The sequence below is a fragment of the Tursiops truncatus genome, chromosome 10, assembly GCF_011762595.2.
Source record: "Tursiops truncatus isolate mTurTru1 chromosome 10, mTurTru1.mat.Y, whole genome shotgun sequence".
NCBI classification, from domain to species: domain Eukaryota; kingdom Metazoa; phylum Chordata; class Mammalia; order Artiodactyla; family Delphinidae; genus Tursiops; species Tursiops truncatus.
Genome location: NC_047043.1, coordinates 48,340,102 through 48,365,549, shown reverse-complemented (window position 1 = coordinate 48,365,549; position 25,448 = coordinate 48,340,102). Strand labels below are relative to the sequence as shown.

General features: G+C 37.5%; 1 protein-coding gene and 1 pseudogene across 16 annotated transcripts in view; both read right to left on the bottom strand.

The window, feature by feature from the left end:
• RBMS3 (RNA binding motif single stranded interacting protein 3) overlaps positions 1-25,448 on the bottom strand; it is a 715,503-nt gene that overhangs the window by 560,765 nt on the left and 129,290 nt on the right. The window lies entirely within an intron of this gene.
• The window catches only part of LOC141279750 (large ribosomal subunit protein P1 pseudogene), a 61,426-nt pseudogene continuing 49,280 nt past the window's right edge, over positions 13,303-25,448 (bottom strand).

The window sequence follows — 25,448 nt, the reverse complement described above, 5'->3', positions numbered from 1 at the left end:
TTGGCAAGTATGCAGATTTTTCTTAGGTGTTTATTCATGGTGGCAATGCTGGGAGGGTCTGTTAGGGATTCTTACATGGGGGCTAAAGCCCTCTTAGCCACATGTCGGGGCTGCTAAAATCAGCCAATCCGTGCCAGCGTCCTCTTTAGGAAATTAAATAAAATGACTTAGCATCCATTTTGGAAGATGCTATATTTAAAATAACTATTCAAATAATTAGAGGTAACATTTGCCATCTGCTTGCTAAGCATGTTATATGTTATCTTCACAACAGCCCGATGAGGCAAATCATTTTCTTCTGGGTTTACAAATGAGAAAACTGAGGCACAGAAAGGGCAAATGACTTTCTCAAGGTCATGCAGCTGGAGCTCCAGTTTGAACCTAGGGAATCTGACCCCAGAAGCCACACAGCCCCACACAACACTTAATACATAACCTCTCCTCTTCATGATATGGGCACCAATAAACACAAAAGGCTTCCTTGCAATGAACTCTGCAGGATGACACCCTGCCGGGAGCTCTGGCCCATCCGAGTATAAAGGGGGAGGAAAAGAATGAAGATGATAAACAGCATACAGTCACAAGGAAGGTTAACAAGCCCTTTCCCTCTATCAGAATTTAAATGAAGTCCATCTTAAATTTAATTTCAAAGGGGAAGTCACCATCAGAAGCAAGTGTGTTATGAGTTTTTCAAATAATGTCAAACAAGGGGGTTCATTTGTCAAGATTCATGGTTTGTTATTTAATAACAGAAAAATGAAGTGGCTTGTGGATTATCCTAAGCAGCTGATTCATTTAGTGTGCTTTGTTAATATGCCTCGTTTTTCAAGTTTGAAAAGTGAATCAACCAGGTCCTCCTACATTCTTGGAAAATGTGTGGTTTGGAGGGCGGCCTATTTGTGTTTTTAACCCTTAGGTACTTTGGAGATAAACTGGAGAGGGATGTGAGTTGTGTTTTTGTTTGTTTGTTTTCCTGTTGATTTTTTAAACAGAAAGCATTTGGTACATCAAATAAATGTTCACACATCAATAAAATAAATCATTAAAAATCGTCTTTTATACAATGTCAGGCTACCTTGGATGAACACCTGTCTGAAGGCCGTGTTGTTATGCACAGACATTAACCAGGGACCCCCTCCTTGGCCCTGCTGACATTTTGGACAGGATAGTTCTTTGTTGTGGAGGGCTGTCTTGTGTAGGATATTTAACAGTACCCCTGTCTTCTACCACTAGATGCCAGTTGTGCTACGCTCCCCTCAAGCTGTGACAACCCAAAATGTCCCAGATATTGTCAAATGGGCCCTGGGGTTATGACATCGTCCCTGGTTGGGAGCCACTGCTTTTTAGAGATCCATCCCCTCTCCTTGAAAGGCCAATACAGTCCCCATTGTGGAATAATGACAATAACTCAACGGCCTAAAACTATTCATTGAAACACCCCTCACCTAACCAAAGTTCAACTTCTTACCCCAGTACCTTCACCCTTTGTAAATAACCCTCTGCCACATTTCCTTTGCAGCAGACTAGGTCTGAAACATACGTCTCCCTGTGATTGAAAACATAACTCTTTTACAAAGAGAATTTTAAATATTTTCTGCATGCAATTCCTCTTGTCTGGGAATCACAAGGCCTTGATGCCAAACTGCAGTTCAATTCTCTTCCCAGCGTCTGGTTGCTGGCAGGATCCTGAAGCAGTTGGTCTGGTGGTTTTGGGTAGCCTTGGACTCCATCATGCAGCAGTCTGCTCTGCTGATGGTCTCCCCAATTTGTTTTTATTCATCTCCAGTGCAAGAGAATTTGTACTCTTTTATCCACTCAAGGGTAAAGCCCTGGATAAAGTCTCCCATGAGACTGACATGGCAACTCTTTTACTCTCCAAAAATGCATACAGACCACATTCCTTGTCTTGCATCATACATTATTTAGCCTGCACGCACGCATGCGATCCTTTGCTCGGTAGATGCTGCTGTGGATGTGACAGGAATCATGGCAATCACTGTCGTGTCTGTAACAGCCTCAAATGAGGGTGAAGAAGAATATTGTCCATGCAAGCAATAAGAAATGCGGCTAAATTAATATCTAAGGCAAGCCATGTGACTGTAGCCAGAGTTTCATGAACCACATACAGGATGGCTTTGCAATTTTATGCTAGGCAATTGCCTCTCCATTCTGGAGACTATGACTGTAGAAAACAATCGTTTCAGTTATACCTTTTATAACAAAGTTTGGCGAAAACCTGCCCCACTTCACTTTGCCTATCTGGAGCTCAGATATGGAAATGAGTACTAAAGGACAAAATTCCCCACAAAAGGCATTCATTTGCACATTCTGGCCACTGGCCTACGTAATCGTTGCTGTCAACAATGGTAACAGGATGCGTAAGAGCTCCAGATTGCCCTCTCAGAATCCACACCACCGCTAACTAGTCATGAGTAAAAGACGGATTATGATGATCTTACCTCAGAGGTCAGTTGTGAGGCCTTACTTTATAAATTGCACATAAAATATTTAACACAGTGCCTGGCACAGAGTCAACACTAAACAAATTATTTTTTGTTCTTAACATTTGCATCATCATCATGAGGCAGATCCTTAAAATGAACATGTATTTCTCAGTCCCAGTTGGAGTAATTTACCTTCAAGCGGGAGCTACAAGAGTCAATCTTTTTTTTTTAGGTATGGCAGCCACTATTCTTGAGATGAAACTATGTCATTAGAACTGGGGTTTGCCGTTTTTATCAAGAACCAAAAAGCACTAAGCACTGATGAAACAAACATCACTGTGGATGGAATAGATGATGAATTTCAAGGTATTTACACATCACTACTACTACTGAGGTTTGATTAAAATTCCGTTAGGATGAGATTCACTTTTGCACTAAATATTAGTATTTGAAAACCCCAGCAGTTGCATCATCACACATTGCTCTGTGCTATTTACAAACAGGCTCAATCTGAAGTCACTGAACTCCATTCAGAGGTTTCAATATTAAATAACATTTTAAAATTCATGGTACTTGGAAACACAAGTAAAATAGTTATTGTTCATTTCAAGCAGCTATAACCCAGTTTCATTAATAAATTTACAAGCTTGAGAAGAGTGACTACTATAAATGATGGAATGAATTTTTATAAAGATTGCTCAATTCTCCAAATGTCAATGACATCTGGTCTCTGCCCCAACCCTTCTTTTAATGTGGCCAACTCTTGATCTTTTTAAGGAAAAATAAACAAAATTCAGACAGACTTTGAAATTTGAGGTGCTTACTTAGTTTAAAAAGTCAAGTCTACACTTTGCAAATAACCTAAACAGCTCATGATTCCTATATTGATAATGATTGGTTCCTCCTGCAAAAATTGAGCCATGACTGGCTCCCCAGGTGGAGATTACAAAGTCCACTACAGTATAACGATAATTGTTAGAATTCCCCAGAAATCCTGAGAGCAACTAATTCCTGTATGGTACCTCTGTTCTGTCTGGGGAATACTTCAGAGATAAACTCAAATGTCTGCTTTCATGATGGGCTAGGATCCCTGGGAGAAGAGTGAAAATCCAAAACAGGTCCCCATCAGCTATTGATGGAGACTTCCAAGAGAGCCAGTGGTCAGCACCTGGATTCAGAATGCCATCAGAGTAAGGGAGGGACTTGGGGAGAGCCAAACAATTACAGTTGAGTCACATTCTTGTACCTTATATGTTTACTTAAATTTTTAGTTTAGTTCTCCCCCCATAATCTCTAATTTTGAAGGTTTTCCTCATTTTTTTTTACAATATTCTATGTTTCACAGTTTAATACACTGTTTCCCTAAAATCACAATTAGCAATATTGCCAACAATTAACTCTCTAGCTTTCTAATATATGCCTAAATAGAATAGAGACCAATAGACGTAGCTTAAAGAACACCCACCGTAAGTTATGTCAACCTGGTACTTTATTGCAACTCAGTAAACACTTTCAAAGTTTTCAGTCATGAAAACAGATAGAATGAGGCAGCTAATCAGTGATAAAAAGAAAGCAGTTTTGTTTCAAACTTTGATTTTGTGTAACAAAAATTGCTATCGATAACAGAAGGCCAATCAGAACATCAAATAATGTAAGGCTTTTTTGACACACCAAATCATTTTGTCCAATTAAATCAGAATTTAGTTTTTCTGAAAGTAGATCTATGATGACTTGGGAGCAATGTAATAACAGCATAAATACCACATAAAATAACATCTACTTTCCTTGTCCAAGCTCCCATCCCACCTTTATAATGTCCCTCCAGCCCACACCTTTATAGTCACATGTGCATGCATCTTTTTCCCTCCACTTGGAATAACTGGGCTGCATGCCTATGTCTTCCTCCAGGGTGACTCTAAAAATGTACCTTAGGGATACTTTTGAGAACAAAAGAGTAGATATTAATAATTAAACCAGGACACAAGGTATAAATTGAAACCGTCCAAAGCAAATTGGAATATATAGTCACCCTATAATTACTTTCTCTATATGTCCATCTCACATATTCCTCCAGTATAACCTAAAATTCTATCCCATGTCATGGACTTTTTTGTTTATTACTTTAGACCTATTTCACTTCTATCTCTTTTTCAGTTTCTACATTCTTAAAATCTACAAAAGGTCACAAAATAATGAAAAAGAATAGCACAGGCTAATGTTTGTTGAGCATATATTTTATGCCAGGCACAGTTCAAAGAGCTTTATACTCACTGCTTTATTTCATGATATCAGAACTTTTAGAAGTAGGTCCTATTATTATGCCCATCTTGGAGTTGGGAATACTGAGGCTTGGGCAGGTTACAGGGTTTTCCAAAGCTGTTTAGCTACCCTGCAGCACGTCCAGGACCTGAAGCTGGGCAGTCTTCATTCCAGTTAATCCCAGATTTAACCTTAGATATGTGCAGTCCAAGACAGTAGCCACTAGTCACATGTAGCTATTTAAATGTCAAGATAATTAATTCAAATAAAGTGAAAGAAAGAATTCAATCCCTCAGTCATACTAGCCACATTTCCAATGTTCAAGACCACTGGCTACTAAATGCTGTGTCGAACAGGCGGGCACAGAACATGGTGATCTTGGCAGGAAGTTCTACTGCACGTGCTGATGGAGATCATTCTGGCAATTCCAAGGCCCTGCCTCCCACAATACCCTACGCATATATAGCACCTCAACGCACTGAGCAGAATAATTGTCGCAATGTCTTTGCTGCTCCTCATACATTTTTAAGTGCAGTTGATCTCCTTTCAGTAGAGACCACATTTCAGTTTTTTCTCCCTCCTGAGTGGGTCTAGATTTTGGTGTCTAAAATCTCTCTCTCAACTGATACTTCCCCTGACCCAGAGTAGTCATCATTAAAAGAGATTTACAGGAAGTCAAATATAATCTGTGGGAAGGACAAGATGTATTTTATCTGTGTTTAACTAATAATCAAAGTTTCATCTGTATTGCAAAAATTGCTAAATACCAAGAAAAGAAAGCAACTGAGGTAAACTACTGGTACAGAATAAATGTCTCTGTTTTTGGCAGATGAGCTTCATGTCTGAGAAGGAAGCTTTGCATTTTCAATACGACATCATCTACTTCACCTGCACATCCCCCAAAAAGAACACCCCGACCCCACGTTGTCTGCTATTCTACCAACCTTATTTCTCTTTAAACTAGACCAAGGTGAAAAACGAGAATGCTTTCATATAGTGAACTACCGGGGCAATTCAGCAAATTCATAAACAATAACCCATATTCCACGATATAAAATAATTGTGTTATTTTATTAGCCAATTCATTCATATTTTATTGTTGCAGCAAAGTTAAATGGGAACAGAACCAACACTTTGAAAGTCCTAAATCTAAGAAATTTAGACTATAAAACACAATAATTTCCTCAAGAAGACAAAGAGCACAGATCAATTAATTGTGACAGCAATTAGTACCTACGAAGTAATTGCTTCATTATAAAAACTGGAAGGAACACTTGTGGATAATTTTCTATGAATCTATTTTCAACATTTATGGTATTTTGGGCCGAGATGGTAACTATAAGAATAGATTAGTGCTCAGGTTCAAGAAAAATAAAAGATCTGATAATAAAATGAATATTACACATTTATATTGTTATCAAATTTATGATAATTTAAAAATAAGAAACATATGAGATATTTACACATTCAAACTTCTATTTCTCATGATCATAAACCTCTATAAGCGTTCCTTTTCCCAGTATATTTTCAGTCAATCCACCTTGTGCTTTAGAGAGTTTCCGAAACCAAATCCAATTTTTGATGCATGTTCTTTTTTGTATGATTATTGGAGACTTATTTTGCACAGGGATATCCTCCATAATCAACAGAATGAACTATCCCCAATAATAAGACAGTCCTGCTTTTCCTTCTCCAAATTACTCTTGTCCTTTTAAAATAAGTGATTAAGGCTTCAGAGACTGGCAACAAAAGGGTATTTGCCCTTAATTGGGAGACTCTCCAAGGACTCAAGATGAAGAAGGAAGTGTTATTGTCACTGTACAGCCACTAAGACCCTAGATCCTGAAGCCACACCACCCAGGTTTCAATCCTGCTGTACCACTCATTGTCTGTATGACCTTGGGCAAATTACCTAACTGCTTTTGCCTCAGCTTCCTCATCTGAAAATGGGATAATAACTACCTTAGAAGATTGTAAACATTTCAAATGAGTAATTATGTGGAAAGTACTGAGAATAAAACCTGGAACACAGTAAGCCTTCTATAGGGGATAGCTACCATTATTACATCAATCTTAGAGCATTTTTACAATATTCATTGTTATGATAAACAATCATGATCTGTTGAGTAAGACGTGTACTGGTTGGTCTCTTGAATGGTTTAGTGAACTTGGGTTTGCCTGGTTTAAAATCTTCCAATGCAAAGTAAACAATCCACTGATGCTTGCCAAACTGAAATTCTCTCCATTAGAAACCAAGAAATGTCATTCTTCAATGAAAAATTAGGTTCAGTTAGTACTATTTCAGCTACTGATACTAATTGCCTTCAGATAAACTGATGACAAGACCCTCAAAAGAATTTTTAAAATAAACATAAACTTTCACAAGGGAAGTCATTTTCAGAATATACAAATTTTGAGAAAATATCTACAAATTGTGAAAGTGCTCATTAAAATAAGATCTATCTTATCTCCTGTGGAAAAACGCTTACGGGTTAAATAACACACTAACTACTAAATGTCTACCCTCTTACAAGGAATTTTATATACACAAAATAAACTGTACCAATTTCATAGCTTCCAACTCTAAATATAATTAGGTTTTTTAAAATTGTTGCCCTACAAGAAGACTTTGTGGGTAAACAATTGCTTAAACTGCTTATTTCTCTTTAATTATCTCCTTCATTTCTAACAAGTATGATATGTGCCCTAGGATTGTACACAAATGGGATAGTCATACATATTTACGTTCCGAAGTACTTACTACACATCTCCAATATTCCAGAGAATGATTTTATTTTGTTTTGTTTTCTTTGGTTTGGAGAATCCTATGTGTTACTTGGCAAACAGAGATACGAGCCTTTTCCAAAGGATAATCACTAAAAGACATTTTGAAGAGTGACCATTGCTTTGCTTCTCCAAAAGAAGCCACAGTTCTTGCTCTATTCCATAGAAGGCAAATGGGCCAGAGTGAGGATCAAAACAGAAAACTAACTCAGAATTAGTACTATGCTGGTATTCCAGGTCTCTAAGGAAAAAAACAAAAACAAAACCGAAAAAGCCCTGATGTATATATAGGTTTGCTGATTTTTGTCATATACGCAATTTTATTTGGCTGATTTTTAACCTACTAACAGTTCAACAATTGGCTGACAGAATTTCTGAAAACTTAGCCATCAGCTTTCATAAATGGTACCAGCCAACGCCAGGGTCCCACTGCATCACAAACAGATGTGACCACAGATGAAATGCCCAACATCCTAGAAGACATAAACAAAGGAAAGGGTTTATATGCATACAAAGAAGGAGCTAGAATATCCTGGGAAGACAGAATAACAATTTCTTGGTGGTTTTGTCTCAGCTTCTAGGACTAGAGGGCACCCTGAGAGGGTGCGAGGGCAGAATGTGCAGACAGATTTAGTGAATCTCCATGATCTAATGATGTAACAGTACAGGAAATATAGAATCCCTTGAAGAATGATGGACTCAAAGAAAACCTGCCTCTCATTAGCCAACAGAGAACTCCTTGAAAAGAAAATATTTTTATGTCATCACCCCTTGATGTACAAACACTCGAGACCCACTTAAACTCTTTAAGGGCAGACCATTAACTCCATGAATCTGATCACATCTTGAGCAGAATCAAAACAGAGACAACCAAATGTAAGAAGCTAAACTATGACAATATCTATCGCCAAAGCAAAAAGTATAGTACTAACTATAGTAATAACTATTGCAGTAGTGATAAAAGCTGCCTCCTTGAAATCATAATATCTGTAATTTTATAAGGATTCTGTAATTCAGTAAATGGGTCTAATGAACAGTGTGTGGGGTTAAACATTTTAATAAGCCAGCTTTACATATTAAGTTACGTATGTAACATAAAACACATATGTATCACAGCACCCCTTCTGCTTATAACCAACATCATACAGAACCCAACACTATGGCAGATAATGGGTAATCAACTTGTTCAAGTTTATAAGACATGGACAGGAAAGCAGCCTAGAATTACACTTCCTTATAGTTTTGCAAATAAACTATTTCTTTCCTATATGTAGAATTCCTGAAGTTGCTAGCTTTAAAATTTCTGTCCAGAATTTTGACTTGAAGAAGGGGTCTATTTAGAGAAAATTTATATTATACCAAAGAAAGACCAAAGAGTTCTAATTCTCAGATAACCAATACAAATTTAATCTGTGCTACATATGTAAAATAGAATATATGAGAATTCATTGTGTAAGTGCAACAATAATATATAAAAGTAAATATTATTATGAGAAGATATTTTAAAATATAACCAGTGACAATTACTCTTTAAGTGTTAAAGAGACAAAAATAGAGAAACAGTTCAGGCAGGTAAAGTTAGCATAGAGTTCTGAGCACATATAATTGCAGGATAGAAAGTAAATAAAAGATAGGAAAATTGATATACACCAAAATGTGGTCAATATTTACATCTATTAAAGGATAAGAGAAACAGTACCAATGATAATTCTTATGAGAACATCTATTTCTTTTATTGTAAGTTACATTTCTCATAATAAATTTAAAAAAAACATATTTTACTATTCAGGTTATTGTTTTAAGTATGCGAATGAATTGAACTGTGAAATGGTCAACTTTTATAACCAGAGTTCTCAAAGACAATAAATGCAATTAATTTGATTGCTTTTTCTAGTGGTTTACAGAAATCAGAGAAAATTACTTTCATAAAAATAGAGATAAAATAAAATGAGAGAAGGTACTTAACCACATGGAATTTTCTCTACCACTGTGGTGACTTTTACTCAAATGAGTTATGGCCATATTTAAGACATTTCTTGGCAAAGGAATATTTTTTAACCAGTAGAATCCAGCATCCTCTGGTGTTGGTTTCTGATTTCAACAGAGGAAAGTAAAGATGCCCAAAGTGCAGACTACACCAAGTGACAGAACTCCTTCTTAATGCCTAAAGTCCTCCAGTTTAGGCAAACAGAAGAATGACACACTAATACACCCACCACTAGCTGAGAAGCACTGTTTGGAGTACAGTCTGCTTTCCATGTCCAAGGCTGCCGAACTCTCAGACACGGAGGCCGACTGTACCACCCCATTTCCATTTCATACAAGGGATTTGAGCATCTGTGGATTCTCGTATCTGAGGGAGGCCCTGGAACCAATCCTGGCAGGTAACAAGGGACAACTGTACTACATTATTCTACATTGTTGACTGTCTACTCACCTCAGAGCTGGCTGTGCTATGTGCAAAGACAGGTTTCCTTTTATTTACTTAGATTCCACTAGTCATTAATTTCAATCAGTACTAAGGTGTCTGGCAAGGCCAGTTAGTGTCATATGTTAGCAGTTTGAGAATGACAGACAGACACACCTCTAATCTTGGCCACCAGTTCCTATTGAGGACACACTCTACCATCTTGTGTGAGCACAGAGATAACGACAAAAAGATGCATGTTTTGCATTTGCTTCCTCATGATGAGAAGACTGAAAATGGGGTGACCCGATGTGATCTATCTACTTTGAGCTACTTATCATACCCTGGCTGGTCAAATAAAGATAAGACTTGTTTATGCATGGAAGAAAATGAAAATTAGGTCTGTAGCTGACACATTACTTCTAGTGACCAAGCAATATCCTCATGTCTTATCCCTACCTAATCTTACAGATTCTTTTTCATAAAAGACACAGAGGGATTGGGAAAATTCAGAAAAATGATCACTGACATTTCAAATTTGTTCATTATATAAACTTCAATTTCAGTGAGTGGTCTTCCTGTGGGCTAGAATACATCTTATATATTCTGTTATAAAATGACTCCATTATTATTTAGCATTTAATATTTAATTATATAACATTTGTTTTAACGGAGTAATGATAGGTGGTAGATAATCTCTCTCCATTCAAGATCATTTGTGTACTTCTGACAATACTTTACTAAATAAACTAGTTATAATTCCCGAAATCCTCTACATGGAATAATGTTACAGGTCGAGATCTTCTTAACTTTGGTTTATATTCTGCAGTTTTGATTCGAACCACTTATCTATGATTTGAACCAGTATTAAAGTTCTGGTTAAATATATTTCTCAAATACTATGTTATGCAGAGAGTGGAACTATTTTTAAACTGCATTGGGATATAGAGTATTAGGGAATAGTAATGTGTTCCACTAATATATAAACCACTAAGACATTCTGTAATTATAAGAATTAGAGGATGAGGATATTATAGAGTAGAGCTAGATGACAGAACGTAAAAAGGGTGAACGCACAAAAGCTGAAAGCGATGGATGCTGCTAGTCCCTTCCTGCTGCTATAACAAATTACCATAGGCTGGGTGGCTTATAAACAACAGAATTTTATATTTCTCACAGTTTCGAAGGCTGGAGGTTCAAGATCTGAGGCCAGCATGGTTGGGTGAGGACCCTCTCCCAGGTCCCAGATTATCCTGTCTGCTCACAGGGCAAAGGGGCAAAGGGTGTTCTGTGGGGTCTTTATAAGAGCACTAATCCCATTCACCAGGGCTCCACCCTCATGATCTAAGCATCTCCCTAAGGCTCCCCGCATCTTAACACTGTCACACTGGGCATTAGGATTTTAACATATGAATTTGGTGGGGGTAGGGGACACAAACATTCAGATCACAGCAGGTGTTTAATTCCAAAATGGTCTGCATGGTTGGTTAGGCCAGACATTAAGATTATGTACTTCATTATGAAATTAAGATCAACCCCCCAATGCAGGGAGAGATCCAGGTTCTGTAGTACCTAAAACTATAGACTGGGGGCAGGAGGATTCATTAAAAAAAGAATAAAATTTATAAAATTGGTTACAAAAATGAATATTCATTTAGAATGAAGAAATGTTGCAACAAATCAGCAATTTTAAAAAGCTGATAATTTTTTTAAAAAACATAAGCATTGGAAGTGTTGAAATAACAATGTTAACTCCCTGACACATTTCAAAAATAATTCTCCTTTGTTTTTGGTCTGCATACTCTTTCTCTCATCATATGACAGTAATTTCATAATATTTTCCGTAGAGAGAATAAAAAAGTAATTCTGTCTGTCCTCTAGTGGCTGATAGAGAGGAATAGATATTATTTTTTTTTTAGGAATAGATTTTATTTTTATTTTATTTTATGTTTTATTTTTTATTGGAGTATAGTTGATTTACAATGTTGTATTAGTTTCACGTGTACAGCAAAGTGAATGAGTTATACATATTTTTAATCGATAGTTTAGAATATTTTTTTTCTTCAGCCTCACAACTCATTAATGGTAATGGCTTATAAATGGTTGGGATGACAAATTTGGGGACAAAAAATTGGGAAGACTTTTGCATAGACTTATCTTTTGGCTTCAGATCTTGCAAATAAATCTTTTTCTCCTCCTTCCCATATACTTGCAGTGTTAGGGGCCAGAGACAACACACCTAACACACTAGGATCTCGTGGCCGTGTATGACTGCCACAATGCCCAGAAGATCACACAGTGGGCAGTTTGAGATTCTTGGAAACCATTCTTACCACAGGACAGCTAGTGTTAACACAAACATGCATGTATCCAGACTAAGTTCATCTCTACCAGCGTCCCCTCAGTGGAATTCCAAAATACCACCACCACTTGGGAAAAGTGAGGATGGGGCAGCTGACATGGAAAAGGACAGGGTCTTAACCAGCTGTTATCAAAATATCTTTTGCAAATTTTCCAAGCCCATATGACCATGTGAACACACTTCTAGGCAATAGAAGAATGTGGCTTTTGTGGGGCTAAAGCTTATGTGTCCAATTTGGATGGTCATTGGACTTTTTAAGAAGAAGAATACAGAATGAAGATATAAGATTAGATATAGGACTATTGAAAAGGGTGGAGAAGAGGAGGGACCCTAGAGCTTAAATTTCATCAGCTTCTAAGCAAACCTGCTGCCATCTCTTCTCCACCAGCCTCCCCAGCCTCCCCTGTACCCCTCCCCATACCAATCAGGGATTTCCACTTTCAGATGTGAATCCTTTGTGATCATTTGCACCCATGCTTTCCCACATGCTGTTTTTTCCGTCCACAGCCTGCTTTCAGCCTGCATCCCCTGGTGCCCTTTTCCGGATGCCTGCTGTGCTTCCGGGCATCTCCACGTGTTGCCCCAAATCACAGCAGCGACGTTTCATAACACATTATGTCTTGAATGTTCAACTTTAACTTAGCAGCCATTTTTCACAGATCAACTGTGCTTTGGTGACTTAACATCTGGATACATCTGTTTTTGATCTTCATGGCTCTGTCTCATCCGGGCAACCAAGTCCTGTTTATGCTTCCTTCGCTGTGCCTCTCACATCTGTCTTTTTCCATTCACTCCCTTGCCTCTGCTCTTGTCTGGGAGCACTTCACTTCACATATGGATCAATGTTCCTGTCTCCAAATTGTGTTTCCTGTTCCCAGGCTCCAAGTATTGATACTGTAATCTGTCCTGCACACAACCTTAAGCTTTATCTTCCTAAAACAAAACTTAATTTTCACACTTTATCCAAATGTTAAAAAAAAAAAGAAAGAAAATCATGAAATGCTAAAGAGTATCTTCCTTCAACTGATATTCAAGGGCTCTGGACCTTTTTATTTATTTATTTATTTTTTAGAGCTCAGCTTTTTATTGAACGTGTTACTAAAGAGGTTTAGTCAAAAAGACCAAAGCCCATGCCACCATCAGACTCTTCAGATTCTTGTTTCTTTGCTTCTACTTTCTTATTCTCAGCTGGGGCACCAGTGGCAGAGGGGGCAGGACCTCCTGCTGGGCAGGTCCACCAGCTCCCACATTGCAGATGAGGATCCTGATGTTGACACTGGCCAAAGCCTTTGCAAACAAGCTTGGCCAGAAAGGTTCAACATTTATACTGGCTGCTTTAATGGGGGCATTGATTTTATCCTCAGTGCCCATCACCTCATCATGGTGGAGGATGAGGGCTGAGTAGATGCAGGCGAGCTCCAAGACGGAGGCCATGGTGTAGGCGAGGGCTAGGTGGGGGCTGCTGGACTCAGTGCTAGTCGCGGGATGAAGCGAGGGCCTCACCCCAAGGACCAAGCACCTTAGCGGCAGCTGAGGAATGCTGGACCATCTTCACACAGTCTCCGTGATCATTAGCATATAAAAAAAATCTTATTTCCAAATGTTCATAAATTTTCCTCTCTTCTGTCTGCAAGTGATTCTCATTTTTTTTTCAAATTTAGAATAATGCAATGCCTTTGCTAAAAAAAGGAAATGATTGCTTTTTGATGCACATCTGAGTACCTATGACTCAATAAAGGACGTCATTTCCAGACTGCCAATTTCTACGGTTTGCTGGTTTTCCACCAAAAAATCCAACACAACCAGGCACTTATGAGAGCTCCATTGAGTGATATCATCTCAAAGGGCAGAAGCGTATTTGCATATTTCACATTTACAAAGAGTCATACAGATCTTCTTTAAGCAGGGAGACTGCTCCGTGGTGATGGCTCCCATAGAAATGACCTGGGATTGTCCTGCACAGCATTCATCAGGCATGTCCTCATTTTATTCTATTAGGAGAGAAGAGAGAGCAATGCCAGGCTGATCGATGTGCTGGTGAGTCTTATGGCTGTATTTTAGCATGAACTATATTACAGGAGTTAGGCAAACGTAAGAGAATTTACTACTCACAGGGTAATGGCTCACTGCAGTGTAAGGGTGTCCCAAACACGGCCTGCTCTTGCTCTACTTGCTCCCCAGTGCTTCACTGAGAGTCTTTTTCCTGTTTTGCCTTACTTTTGAAAGCACAGGTTCTCTTGCCTTACTGATCTCTTTATACCCTTATCATTTTCCCCTGAGTTATTTGGCGCAATGGCAGCAGTGCGACGCCGAGGCTGATTTAACATCAACCCCCAAGTATGCAGCCCTGAGCTCAGAGTCGAATATTTTAAGACTGAAACATGTAACACATCTGTCAGGCAATGATACAAATACAGTCCCCTGTCAGAATGAATGAATGAGGTAATCCAGAGTATGGATAAATTGCAGGGAGATGGAAGATGCTAGAAACTGCGTTTTGCCAAAAAGCATTTCTGAGTAATTAAGTTATTTGAGGGAGAATGATATTCCTTTGTTTGGGGTTCGAACTCATTTTGTTTTAACCAAGAGACCCTGGTGGTAATTCTTAAAGAATGAAAGTGAGGTGAGAAACAGATTCAGCTATACACACATAATGGAAAAAGTGTGTGGTCCTTTTCTGGGCTATCTCATGAGAAGGATATATTTTTTTCTGTAATATTTTGTAAAATTTGCTTAACCAGGTAGTTCCTCTTTACATGATTACAGTCCCATTTTTGTATGTATTTATTACAAAAACCAGACATGAGGATAAACCCAGAAACCACTAAAAATGCTTCAACATTGATAGAAATGGACCTCATCATAAAACCTGAAAAAATTCTCAACAAACAGAAAATAATATCCCCAAGTTGGTTGTTTATACTGAAGGTATATAAGCTCCTTCCCACAGGGGAAGGGTGTGAAAGGATAGATATGTCAGATACGTGATTAGAAACAAGAGGACAAGTAAGTCAGGCAGAGAAAGACAAACACCATATGACATCGCTTACATGTGCAATCTAAAAAAATGGTACAAGTGAACTTAATTACAAAACAGAAGTAGAGTCACAGATGTAGAAAACAAACTTATGGTTACCGGGGAAAAGGCAGGGTGGATAAATTGGTAGATTGTGACTGACATCTACACAGTACAATATATAAAATAGATAACTAACAAGGACCTACTGTATAGCAAAGGGAACTCTAGTCAATACTCTGTAATGACCTATATGAGAAAAGAATCTAAAAAAGAGTGGATATATGTATATGTATAACTGAATCACTTTGCTGTACACCTGAAACTAACACAACAGTGTGAATCAACTATACTCCAGTAAAAATTAATTTAAAAAAGAAAGAAATGAGAGGACGGAGTGCAGCCTGTACAGGGAAGGTTAAGTGAAAGGAAGGAGGAGACCAGGAGGACTACGTCCCTGGTTCCTCATTGATCATTCAACTGGGAAGGAAGTTCCCAACTTTACACACCATTGGCCCAGTTATTTACAACTTGGGATGTGTCATTTGAAGCAGCCATTCAGTTCTGTGAATGGTCCACACACACTCAATTCTCTTCATCTGGAAACAGAGGTGAAAATCTCACACTGAAGATCTAAGATAACAATGACCTGGCAGTGCCATGTGAGTAGAAGTTATCACTAATCTCATTTAACCCTGCACGCATCTAGAATCCTAGTGTCCTGATACCATCTTCAATAATATCTCAATGTGACTCTTACATACAACTAGAACTATATTTACAAGTATGTGAGTTATTAGATCTTTATTAGAATAGGACTGTACATCACAGTCTAGTATCTTCTCGAGACTATACTGCATTGTTCATTATTTTTCAGCTGCAACTTCGAAGAGGAGAGAAATGATGTCAATATTCAAACAGGCCACTTATCCTTTTTTGCGCCATCTCACCTAATCGTGGTGTTTGAAAGTTTGGCAAAGTGGAATCTACTGCCTCCAGATCAGTGCTCTTGTTCTATGTGGGATACCCTCCTCCTGGCTCCCACTGGTAGGAGAAAACCTACATATCCTAACTCAAATTCCACCTCCTCTGAGAAACCTGTATCACAGGCAGATTTATCTCCTCCCTGCTTAAGGCTCTATCTAGGGGCACTTTTCCTCCTGCCTCTGCTGGTGATAAATATTCTGTGCAGTATTTCATCCTTTAGTAGCTATCCCTGACTTGGCACACTGGAGAGTTGAGGACAGGGCGTGGGGCCCTGACCCTCAACACTTATGTATACACGGTAAGTCCCCTACATACGAACCTTCAATTTGTGACCTTTCAAAGAGGCGAATGTGCAGCTGGTTCCAGCAAGGAACCAGAACCTGTGCCATCAACGTCAGGCGTGAGTGAAAGTGCAGCTTGCCCTCCGTCTCCTATTGCTGACGATTCTTCAGCTCTGCCATCTCCCACCTCCTCTCCCTCCTCCAGTCAGTAACTCTTCTTGCCTGTTCACTCAGTGCCAGGCCCTGTATGCCAGCTGTTGTACTGTACTACTGTGCTTTTCAAGGTACTATACTGTAAGATTAAAAATGTTTTATTTTTTGTTTGTTTTTTATGTATTATTTGTGTGAACTTAAACAGCTGATTGTATTAGTTGGGTACCTAGGCTAACTTTCTTGGACTTACGAACCAATTGGACTTAATGCGCTCTCTGAACAGAACTCGTTCGTATGTAGGAGACTTACTGTACTGAGGACCAGTCTTTCAGTTGGTACTTAATCATTTGCTAGATGTTGAATTTTACCATAAAAATCTTGTCAATAGTGATTGTTCTTGGTAGATCCAGGGATAATCCAGAAACTTAAACCCCAATTATATTCTTAGTTTTATGAGATAAATGTATGCTGTGCTATATGGTTGTGAAAACATGGCATCTTGAGGAGAGGCTGTGCCTGCCTTTCTACTGATGGGGGCCTGTGTGAAGAACAGAAAAAAGGAGATATGGAAAATAGATCCCCTCCTTTCTTCTCCTTCTGTAGCTCTCTGCCAAACACCTGCTAGCCTGCTGCTTATAGATAGAGTTATAGCAGCTGGGCTAAGCCAAGAGAAGTTATGGAAATATATTTACTCATCACTGGCCAAGAATACGCTCATCTTTTCAAACATAGGACAGTCACACATGTCTGTCAAAACTGTGAGGGAAGTGAACTCCATATTCTAGATCTCACTATGTATGTATCAACTAAATTTTGCCTGTTACAAAAATACAGAGATAGAGAGAGCTCATAAGATCTTTGTAAATATCAATATATGTAAATAAAGGTCTATTCCATTATAAACTGAACTTGTGTATACTTGAATTAAAAATTAATTTGCCTATCAACATTGAGACGTAATTTTTAAATTCTGATTTTAATAAAGATATTGAAATAATTGTTACAATGTATTTTTCCAACTAGTTTGGTAAATAACTTCTTTCTTCATATCACATCCTCTGATGGCTATGGGACATGAACATAACTTTCTTTCTGCTTCATATCAGATTTGCATGTGTGTTTAAAACAATAAAAACTCCATTCAGTGGCTATTTGTGAGTGATGATGGAAAAGATCCATTCTTTGCTGGAAAAGAAATATATTTGTCACAAATAGCCACCAACTTCAGTGGAGAAAATTATTTGCACACTGAACAGGGAAACTGCCAAAGCGAAGAACAGAGCATCTGCTGTGGACAAGGGTATAATTATCTTGCTCATCCAAACACTGTTGGGCGTAAAAGTTTTACTCTCTCTATGGCAAGATTCTCTGCTCAGACTTTTTTTTCTGCTTAGACTTTTAACACAACATTATTAGCAAATAATAACTAGTTTGGTAGTCCTGTCAATAACAACAGTCCATTTTTTGGACCATTTCCTGAAAAAATGGAAAGCAGACTCTAAATCTGATGAAATTAACCATTTAGGTGCCAAAATGATCAAAAGCATCAGTCCTGTCCAATCGTAAACCTTTCATATACCTGCATACATCGTTTGACATAGAATTGTAAATTTTTCAAAAAGAGGAAACATTTTATCTTTCTGGTTCTAGATTATAATTTACTGTACATTTCTATGAACTGTTTTCTGATTCTTAATGTTTTCTTTCCCAGCTTGGTGAGGCCAACATTACTTTTATGCCACTCTACCTTTATTTAGAAAGAAACGTGAGTGGACCATTCTGGTAGACCAGATGGATAAAAGAAGTTTGTTTATAATGAACAGATACCAATGATCATAGTTAGCGGTGCTTTTCTGAATCTGCTGTTGCCAATTCTAACTTTTCTCTTGGGATTTCAACTTGAGATGGGCAAGAGACTTGAGTATGCTCATAAAACCATTGGAACAAGGGGGTTAGACTTCCTTTTCCAATTGCTTACATGTAATTGTTGTCTTTTTTAAAAAAGAAGAAAGAGGGGATAGGAATCATGAGGCCATTTCCAATCAATGCCTTTAATAGGCAGGCCTGTTGAAATAACGTCATGCCACTGTTTTTCCCCAAAACTTCCAACCTCTATCAGCAACAGCTGACAAGTTCCAGTTAATTTGAAATTGTGTGTTCTCTCCTGTGAAGAGCAGACCACACACACAGTATTGGAAAACACCCAGTAATATCATGATTTCCCAAACAGAGGGCTCATCATGTTCCTTCTTCTGTGCATAAAATAATAATGTGTCCTTTTTCATTTAGAATAGAAAACTTTCCCATCCATTTAAATTTTATTCTTTAGTAGCAGGGGGAAGAGGAAATCAAATATTGAAGTCTATAAAAAAAAGTAGAAGTGACAATTTCCTCCAAGGTTGGTGATTCCAGACACTGGCACAAATTCATCCAACTGGGTGTCTCAAGAACATATTCCCACATGAGGATCCAAAAAGGAAAGTGTCACAGAACTGACAGATGGGCTTCCCTTGCCTAGATCAGTCTAAGGGAGCTTTTAGGCAATTTGCATACTAGCTGTCAATGACAAGGTGTGTGTCAAGGACTTGAGAGTGGCCAAGAGAAGCCTCATGGAAGACATGGCTTCATGACTGATGTGTGTGCATGCTGATAGGCAAAATTTATTAGGAGGCTGCCAGTTTAATGGAAGCACTTTTTTTTTTTCCTTTCTGAGTTACTGGCTGCAGCAGTTCACTATAGGGTCAAGACCAGAATAATCTTCATCCCAAATAAAAGACACACTGAAGTCTCGTTCTTTCTTTTGGTAAATCACACCCAAAGTTGTGTTCTCATGCCTTCACTTTTTATATTACATATGCATTGGAAATATTTTTTCTAGTCTTATGGTTGAATATTTAAATGTTGAAATATTGACAGCTGCCTGGTTTATCAAATCTCACTATCTGAAATAAAGAAACAGTGGCTAACAAATTGGAAAAACTACAAGAAGTAAATAAATTTGTAGAAACATACAAGCTGCTAAGACTGAATCAAGAAGAAACAGACAATTTGAATAGACCAATCACTAGTAGTGAAATTGAATTTGAAATTGAATCCAAGCAAACAAAGGTCCAGTACTGGATGGATTCACAAGGGAATTCTACCAAACATATAAAGAAGAACTAATACCCACCCTTCTCAAACTGCTTTTAAAATATTGAAGATGACAGAACACTCCCAAATTCATTCTACAAGGCCACCATTACCATGATACCAAACCCAGACAAAGACTACAAAAAAACAAAATTACAGGCCAATATCTTTAATTTTGTATAGATGCAAAAATCCTCAACAAAATATTAGCAAATCAAATTCAACAACATATAAAAAGGATCATACACCATGATCAAGTTGGAATTATTCCAGGAATGCAAGGATGGTTCAATATTCTCAGATCAATCCATGGGATACAACACATTAACAAAAGGAAGGATAAAAATCACATGATCATCTCAATAGATCCAGAAAAAGCATTGGACAAAATTCAACATCCATTCATGATTTAAAAAAACTCTCATCATACTGAATATAGAGAGAACTTATCTCAGTAAAACAAAAGCCATTTATGAAAAAACCCACAGCTAATATCATACTCCATGGTGAAAAGCTGAAATTCTTTCCTCTAAATTCAGGAAAAAGACAAGGATGACCACTCTTGCCACTTTTACTTAACATAGTATTGGAAGTCCTAGCCACAGCAATCAGACAGGAAAAATAAATAAAAGGCATCCAACTTAAAAGGGAAAAAGTAAAACTGTCACTATCTATAGATGACATGATGCATTATATAGAAAACCCTAAAGTCTCCACCAAAAAAAACTATTAGAACAAATAAATGAATTTAGCAAAGTTTCAGGATAAAAGATGAAGTATACAGAAATCTTTTGCTTTTCTATACACCAATAATGAATTATCAGAAAGAGAATGTTTTTAAAATCACATCAAAAAGAATAAAATACCTGGGAATGAACTTAACTAAGGAGGTGAAAGACCTATATTCTGAAAACTATAAAACACTGATGAAGGAAATTGAAGATGATACAAAGAAATGGAGAGATGTCCCATGGTCTTGGCCTGGAAGAATTAATATTGATAAAATGTCCATGCTACCCAAAGCAATCTATAGATTTAATGCAATCACTATCAAAATACCCATGAATTTTTTTCACAGAACTAGAACAAATATCTCCTAAAATTCATGTGTAACCACAAAAGACTCTGAATTGCCAAGCAATCTTGAGAAAAAAGCAAAAAGCTGGTGTTATCACCCACCCAAACTTCAGACTATACCACAAAGCTACAGTAATCAAAACAGTATAGTACTGGCACAAAAATAGACAAATCAATGGAACTGAACAGAGAGCCCATAATTAAACCCACACAGCTACAATAATTAGTCTTTTTTTTTTTCTCATGGTACGTGGGCCTCTCACTGTTGTGGCCTCTCCCGTTGTGGAGCACAGGCTCCAGACACGCAGGCTCAGCAGCCATGGCTCACAGGCCCAGCTGCTCTGCGGCATGTGGGATCTTCCCAGACTGGGGCACGAACCCGTGTCCCCTGAATCAGCAGGCGGACTCTCAACCACTGCGCCACCAGGGAAGCCCTACAATAATTAATCTTTGACAAAGGAAGCAAGAATATACAATGAGGAAAAGACAGTCTCTTCAATAAGTGGTGTTGGGAAAACTGGACAACTACATATAAAACAATGAGATAAGAACATATCCTCACATTATATATAAAATAAACTCAAAATGGATTAAAAACCTAAGTGTTAAGACCCGAAATCATAAAACTCCTAGAAGAGAATATAGGCAGAACACTCTTTGCCATAAATTGTAGCAATATTTTCTTGAATCATCCTCCTATGGCAAAAGAAATAAAAGCAAAAATAAGCAAATGGGACTTAACTTAAAAGCTTTTTCACAGCTAAAAAAAAAAAAAAATCAACAAAACAAAAAGACAAACTACTGAATGGGAGGAAAATATTTTCAAATGATATGTCCAACAAGGGGTTAATATCCACAATATATAAACAGTTCATACAACTCAATATCAAAAAAATGAACAATCCAATCAAAAATGGGCAGAAGATGTATTGAATAGACATTTTTCCAAAGATATATACGTGGCTAACAGGTATGTGAAAAGATGTGCAACATTGCTAATTATTAGAGAAATGCAAATCAAAACCACAATGAGATATCACCTCACACCTGTCAAAAATGGCCATCATCAAAAAGTCTACAAATAACAAATGCTGTTGAGGATGTGGAGAAAAGGGAACCCTCATATGCTGTTGGTGGAAATGTAAATTGGTGCAGCCACTATGGAAAACAGTATGGAGATTCCTCAAAAAACTAAAAATAGAATTACCATATGATTGATCCAGCAATTCCACCCCTGGGTATATATCTGGAAGAAAATGAAAACACTAATTTGAAAAGATACATGTACCCCGATGTTCACAGCAGCATTATTCACAATAGCCAAGATTTGGAAGCAACCCACGTGCCCATCAACAGATGAATGGGTAAAAGAGATGTGGTACATATATACGATGGAATATTACCCAGCCATAAAAATTAATGAAATTATGCCATTTGCAGCAATGTGGATGGACGTAGAGAATATTATACTCAGTGAAAGGAGTCAGAGAAAGACAAATACTGTATATCATTTATATGTGTAATCTAAAAAAATAAAACAATTGGATGTATATAGCAAAACAGAAACAGACACATGGATATAGAGAACAAACTAGTGGTTACCAGAGGGGCGAAGGAAGGGAGGAGGGGCAAGATACAGGTATGGGATTAAGAGATACAGATTATTATATATAAAATAGATAGGCAGCAAGGATATATTGCATAGCACAAGGAAATACAGCCATTATCTGGTAATAACTTTTAATGGAGTATAATCTATAAAAATACTGAACCACTATGCTAGACACCTGGAACTAATATAATACTGTAAATCAACTATACTTCAATTAAAAAAAGAAACAGTAGCTGCCAAAGCCAATGTGAATATTCCTGTTGTCTATCATATTCTGGACAGTTTCATCCTAGTCCTACAGTCTACTGTAGGATTGTTTCAGTGAAGCAATGCAAGAAATTAATTAGAGAAGCATCAGTTCTATGTGTTAAAATATTGTGTTCTCACAACTTGCTCTTTTGACTTTGACCACATAAATTATCTGCCACCATGGTCAGAAGGCACATGGGTAGCTCCAAATGAACACATCTTCCATAATTTACACTCTATTATAACGCCGCCTCATATTATGCTGGTCTGGCCCATAATATTTTTCTTTCACCAATGGTTAACCATAAGTTTGACACAAGTCGTTTTGATAACCACTTATACATTGGGATTTATTCTCTTGAGATGCATTGTCTTGTAACACGGCCACCATCCTGTAAGGAAATTATCCCAACAGCATAATTTCTTGAAATGGGTTTTTACAGATAAGCTTTAAAGACAATAATGTGTAGTCATTGAAAGGAAGACTATGTTAAGAGTTAAGGCTAAAGCATGTGCCATTTCAGTCACAGAATATTCTGCAGGAGAGAGAGGCTCCATGGAGAGTCCCTGGAGGCCAAGACAGCATATGGAGAAAGAGGCCATGGAAAGGAGAACTGAGGTGCCCCAACTGAGGGTTCTCCACAGAGCTCCTGATAAACGGATCTGTGTAAGTGACCCTAGGTGGCACCACATGGAGCAGAAAGCCTACCAGGTCAATGCAGAGAATCACAACCTTATTCAAAAAAATCAACAATTTAATAAGCAATATATCATACTTGTTTTTAGCCACTTTGTTATCTATTGCTAATTTTTATGCAGAAACAGATAACTGAAATAACCACTTAAAAATGCAACTTTTTTCCGAGATCCTGATGGACAGCTAACTAACTTGCTGGGTGACATTTAATCTGCTAGAGGCTGTTTTCTCATCTATAATATAAGCAAGTTGAACTATGTGACCTCAAGGTTCCTTCCAGCTCTGAGAGTCTATTTCATTCTGCACTGGGATTAGAATAAAGGTTGTTAGCCATCTGACTGCAACAGCAAACTAATTATGCAACATTGCAACCTTCAAGGGAAGAGACTTTAGTTGGCAATCCTGTCCAATATAAATCCACCAGATAACAAAACATCTTTTGTGAAAAGGGCTTCAATCTCAGCCTCACCATAGCTGAGCATTTTTGATGTAGATTCTTCAACTCTGTATTATATATATTCTGAAGAAAACAATTGTTTTGTGTTAGTGATTATATAATATGAGATGCGTGCTTTTCAAAAGAGCTAGGATCTGCTGCTGTAAGTTCATCCCACTATTTAGAAAGAAAAGGAATAAAAATATAATGTATATGATGACATTAGAGAGTCAGAAATCTGTACCTATTTACACATATAATTTCCCTAAGGGTAATTTAAACACCATTATCAAATGGTTTATTCTGTACCAATTTAGTACCAAGAATGAGATTATGATTGCTTTTTAAACTTGAGGACTTTTTTTTCCCTTAATCATCATTTTTATAGTGTTTGTGGTGTGTCATACATTGTTCCAAACATTATACAGATGAGGAAACTGAAGCATATAAACATTAGGTACACAGTTGACGTGTTAGAGCTGGTCTTATATCCCGGGAAGTCTGGCTCCGGATTCTGTATCCTTACACATAGATGTACTGTTTTGACCCATATGAGAAGTAAACCCAAGATCATGTTGTTATTTAAACCAAATTCTGACCGAGTGAGCTAATTAACATGATAGTTATATACTTAAAACGTTGAAGAATTATGTCAGAACTGTTTAGCGATATGAAGGTATTACAGAAAAATCAAAGACCAACTTAACTCAAAACAAAAATGTAATTTGGATGCAAACTAAACCAAAATATTTCATTTACTCAGTTTTCAAAAAGGCACCTATTTTTAGAAATGCTTTCTCTAAGTTCTGCACTGTCTCTTAAAGACATTAATATTTATTCACTAATTTTATTTCCATTCATAATGTGAATTATCCTATTATTATCCAAGTGAGAATATTTACACACATGCCAGAAAATCTCAAGAACCTAATTTCATGATGTTGATTTCTCCAGATTAGCTTTGGGGACACTGATTTGTACCCACTGTAAAGAGGACTGTGCTTAGAGTCATTTCAGCCACAGAAGCAAGTGTGATGCCCGAGTCTAACTCAGTTATCTCTTAGGGAGAAAAGAGAGGAGGCTGTAGGAGTGCTTAAGTGCCTGGTTAAATGGAGACCCTGGAAGCATCTTCCTAGACTGAGATCTTTGACTCTATGTAACCTAATCACACTCAGATATTGCAGCGGCCTATATTATAATTCTTTAAATCTGCATATTTGAATCAAATTATAATTAGTGTATAGTATCTGCCTGTACTAACATCCTTTGACTATTCATATTTTAATCAAATTATGCTGAGTATATTGATGAGCAAAATTGCCCCTAATGTTCAGCCATAGAGCACAGTAGCAGAGAATGGGACCCTGAAAACTGCTGAGGTTTGCATACAAGCTTCCTCAAGGTCATGCTACCTTGGAGAGGTTATTGAACATCTCTGAGCCTCAGTTTCCACATCTGAGAGCTAAGGTTAAAAATAGTACACCCCTCTTGGAGCTGCTAGGATGATTCAGTGAATGGAGCAGATGTGAACGACTTAGAACAGTCTCTGCGA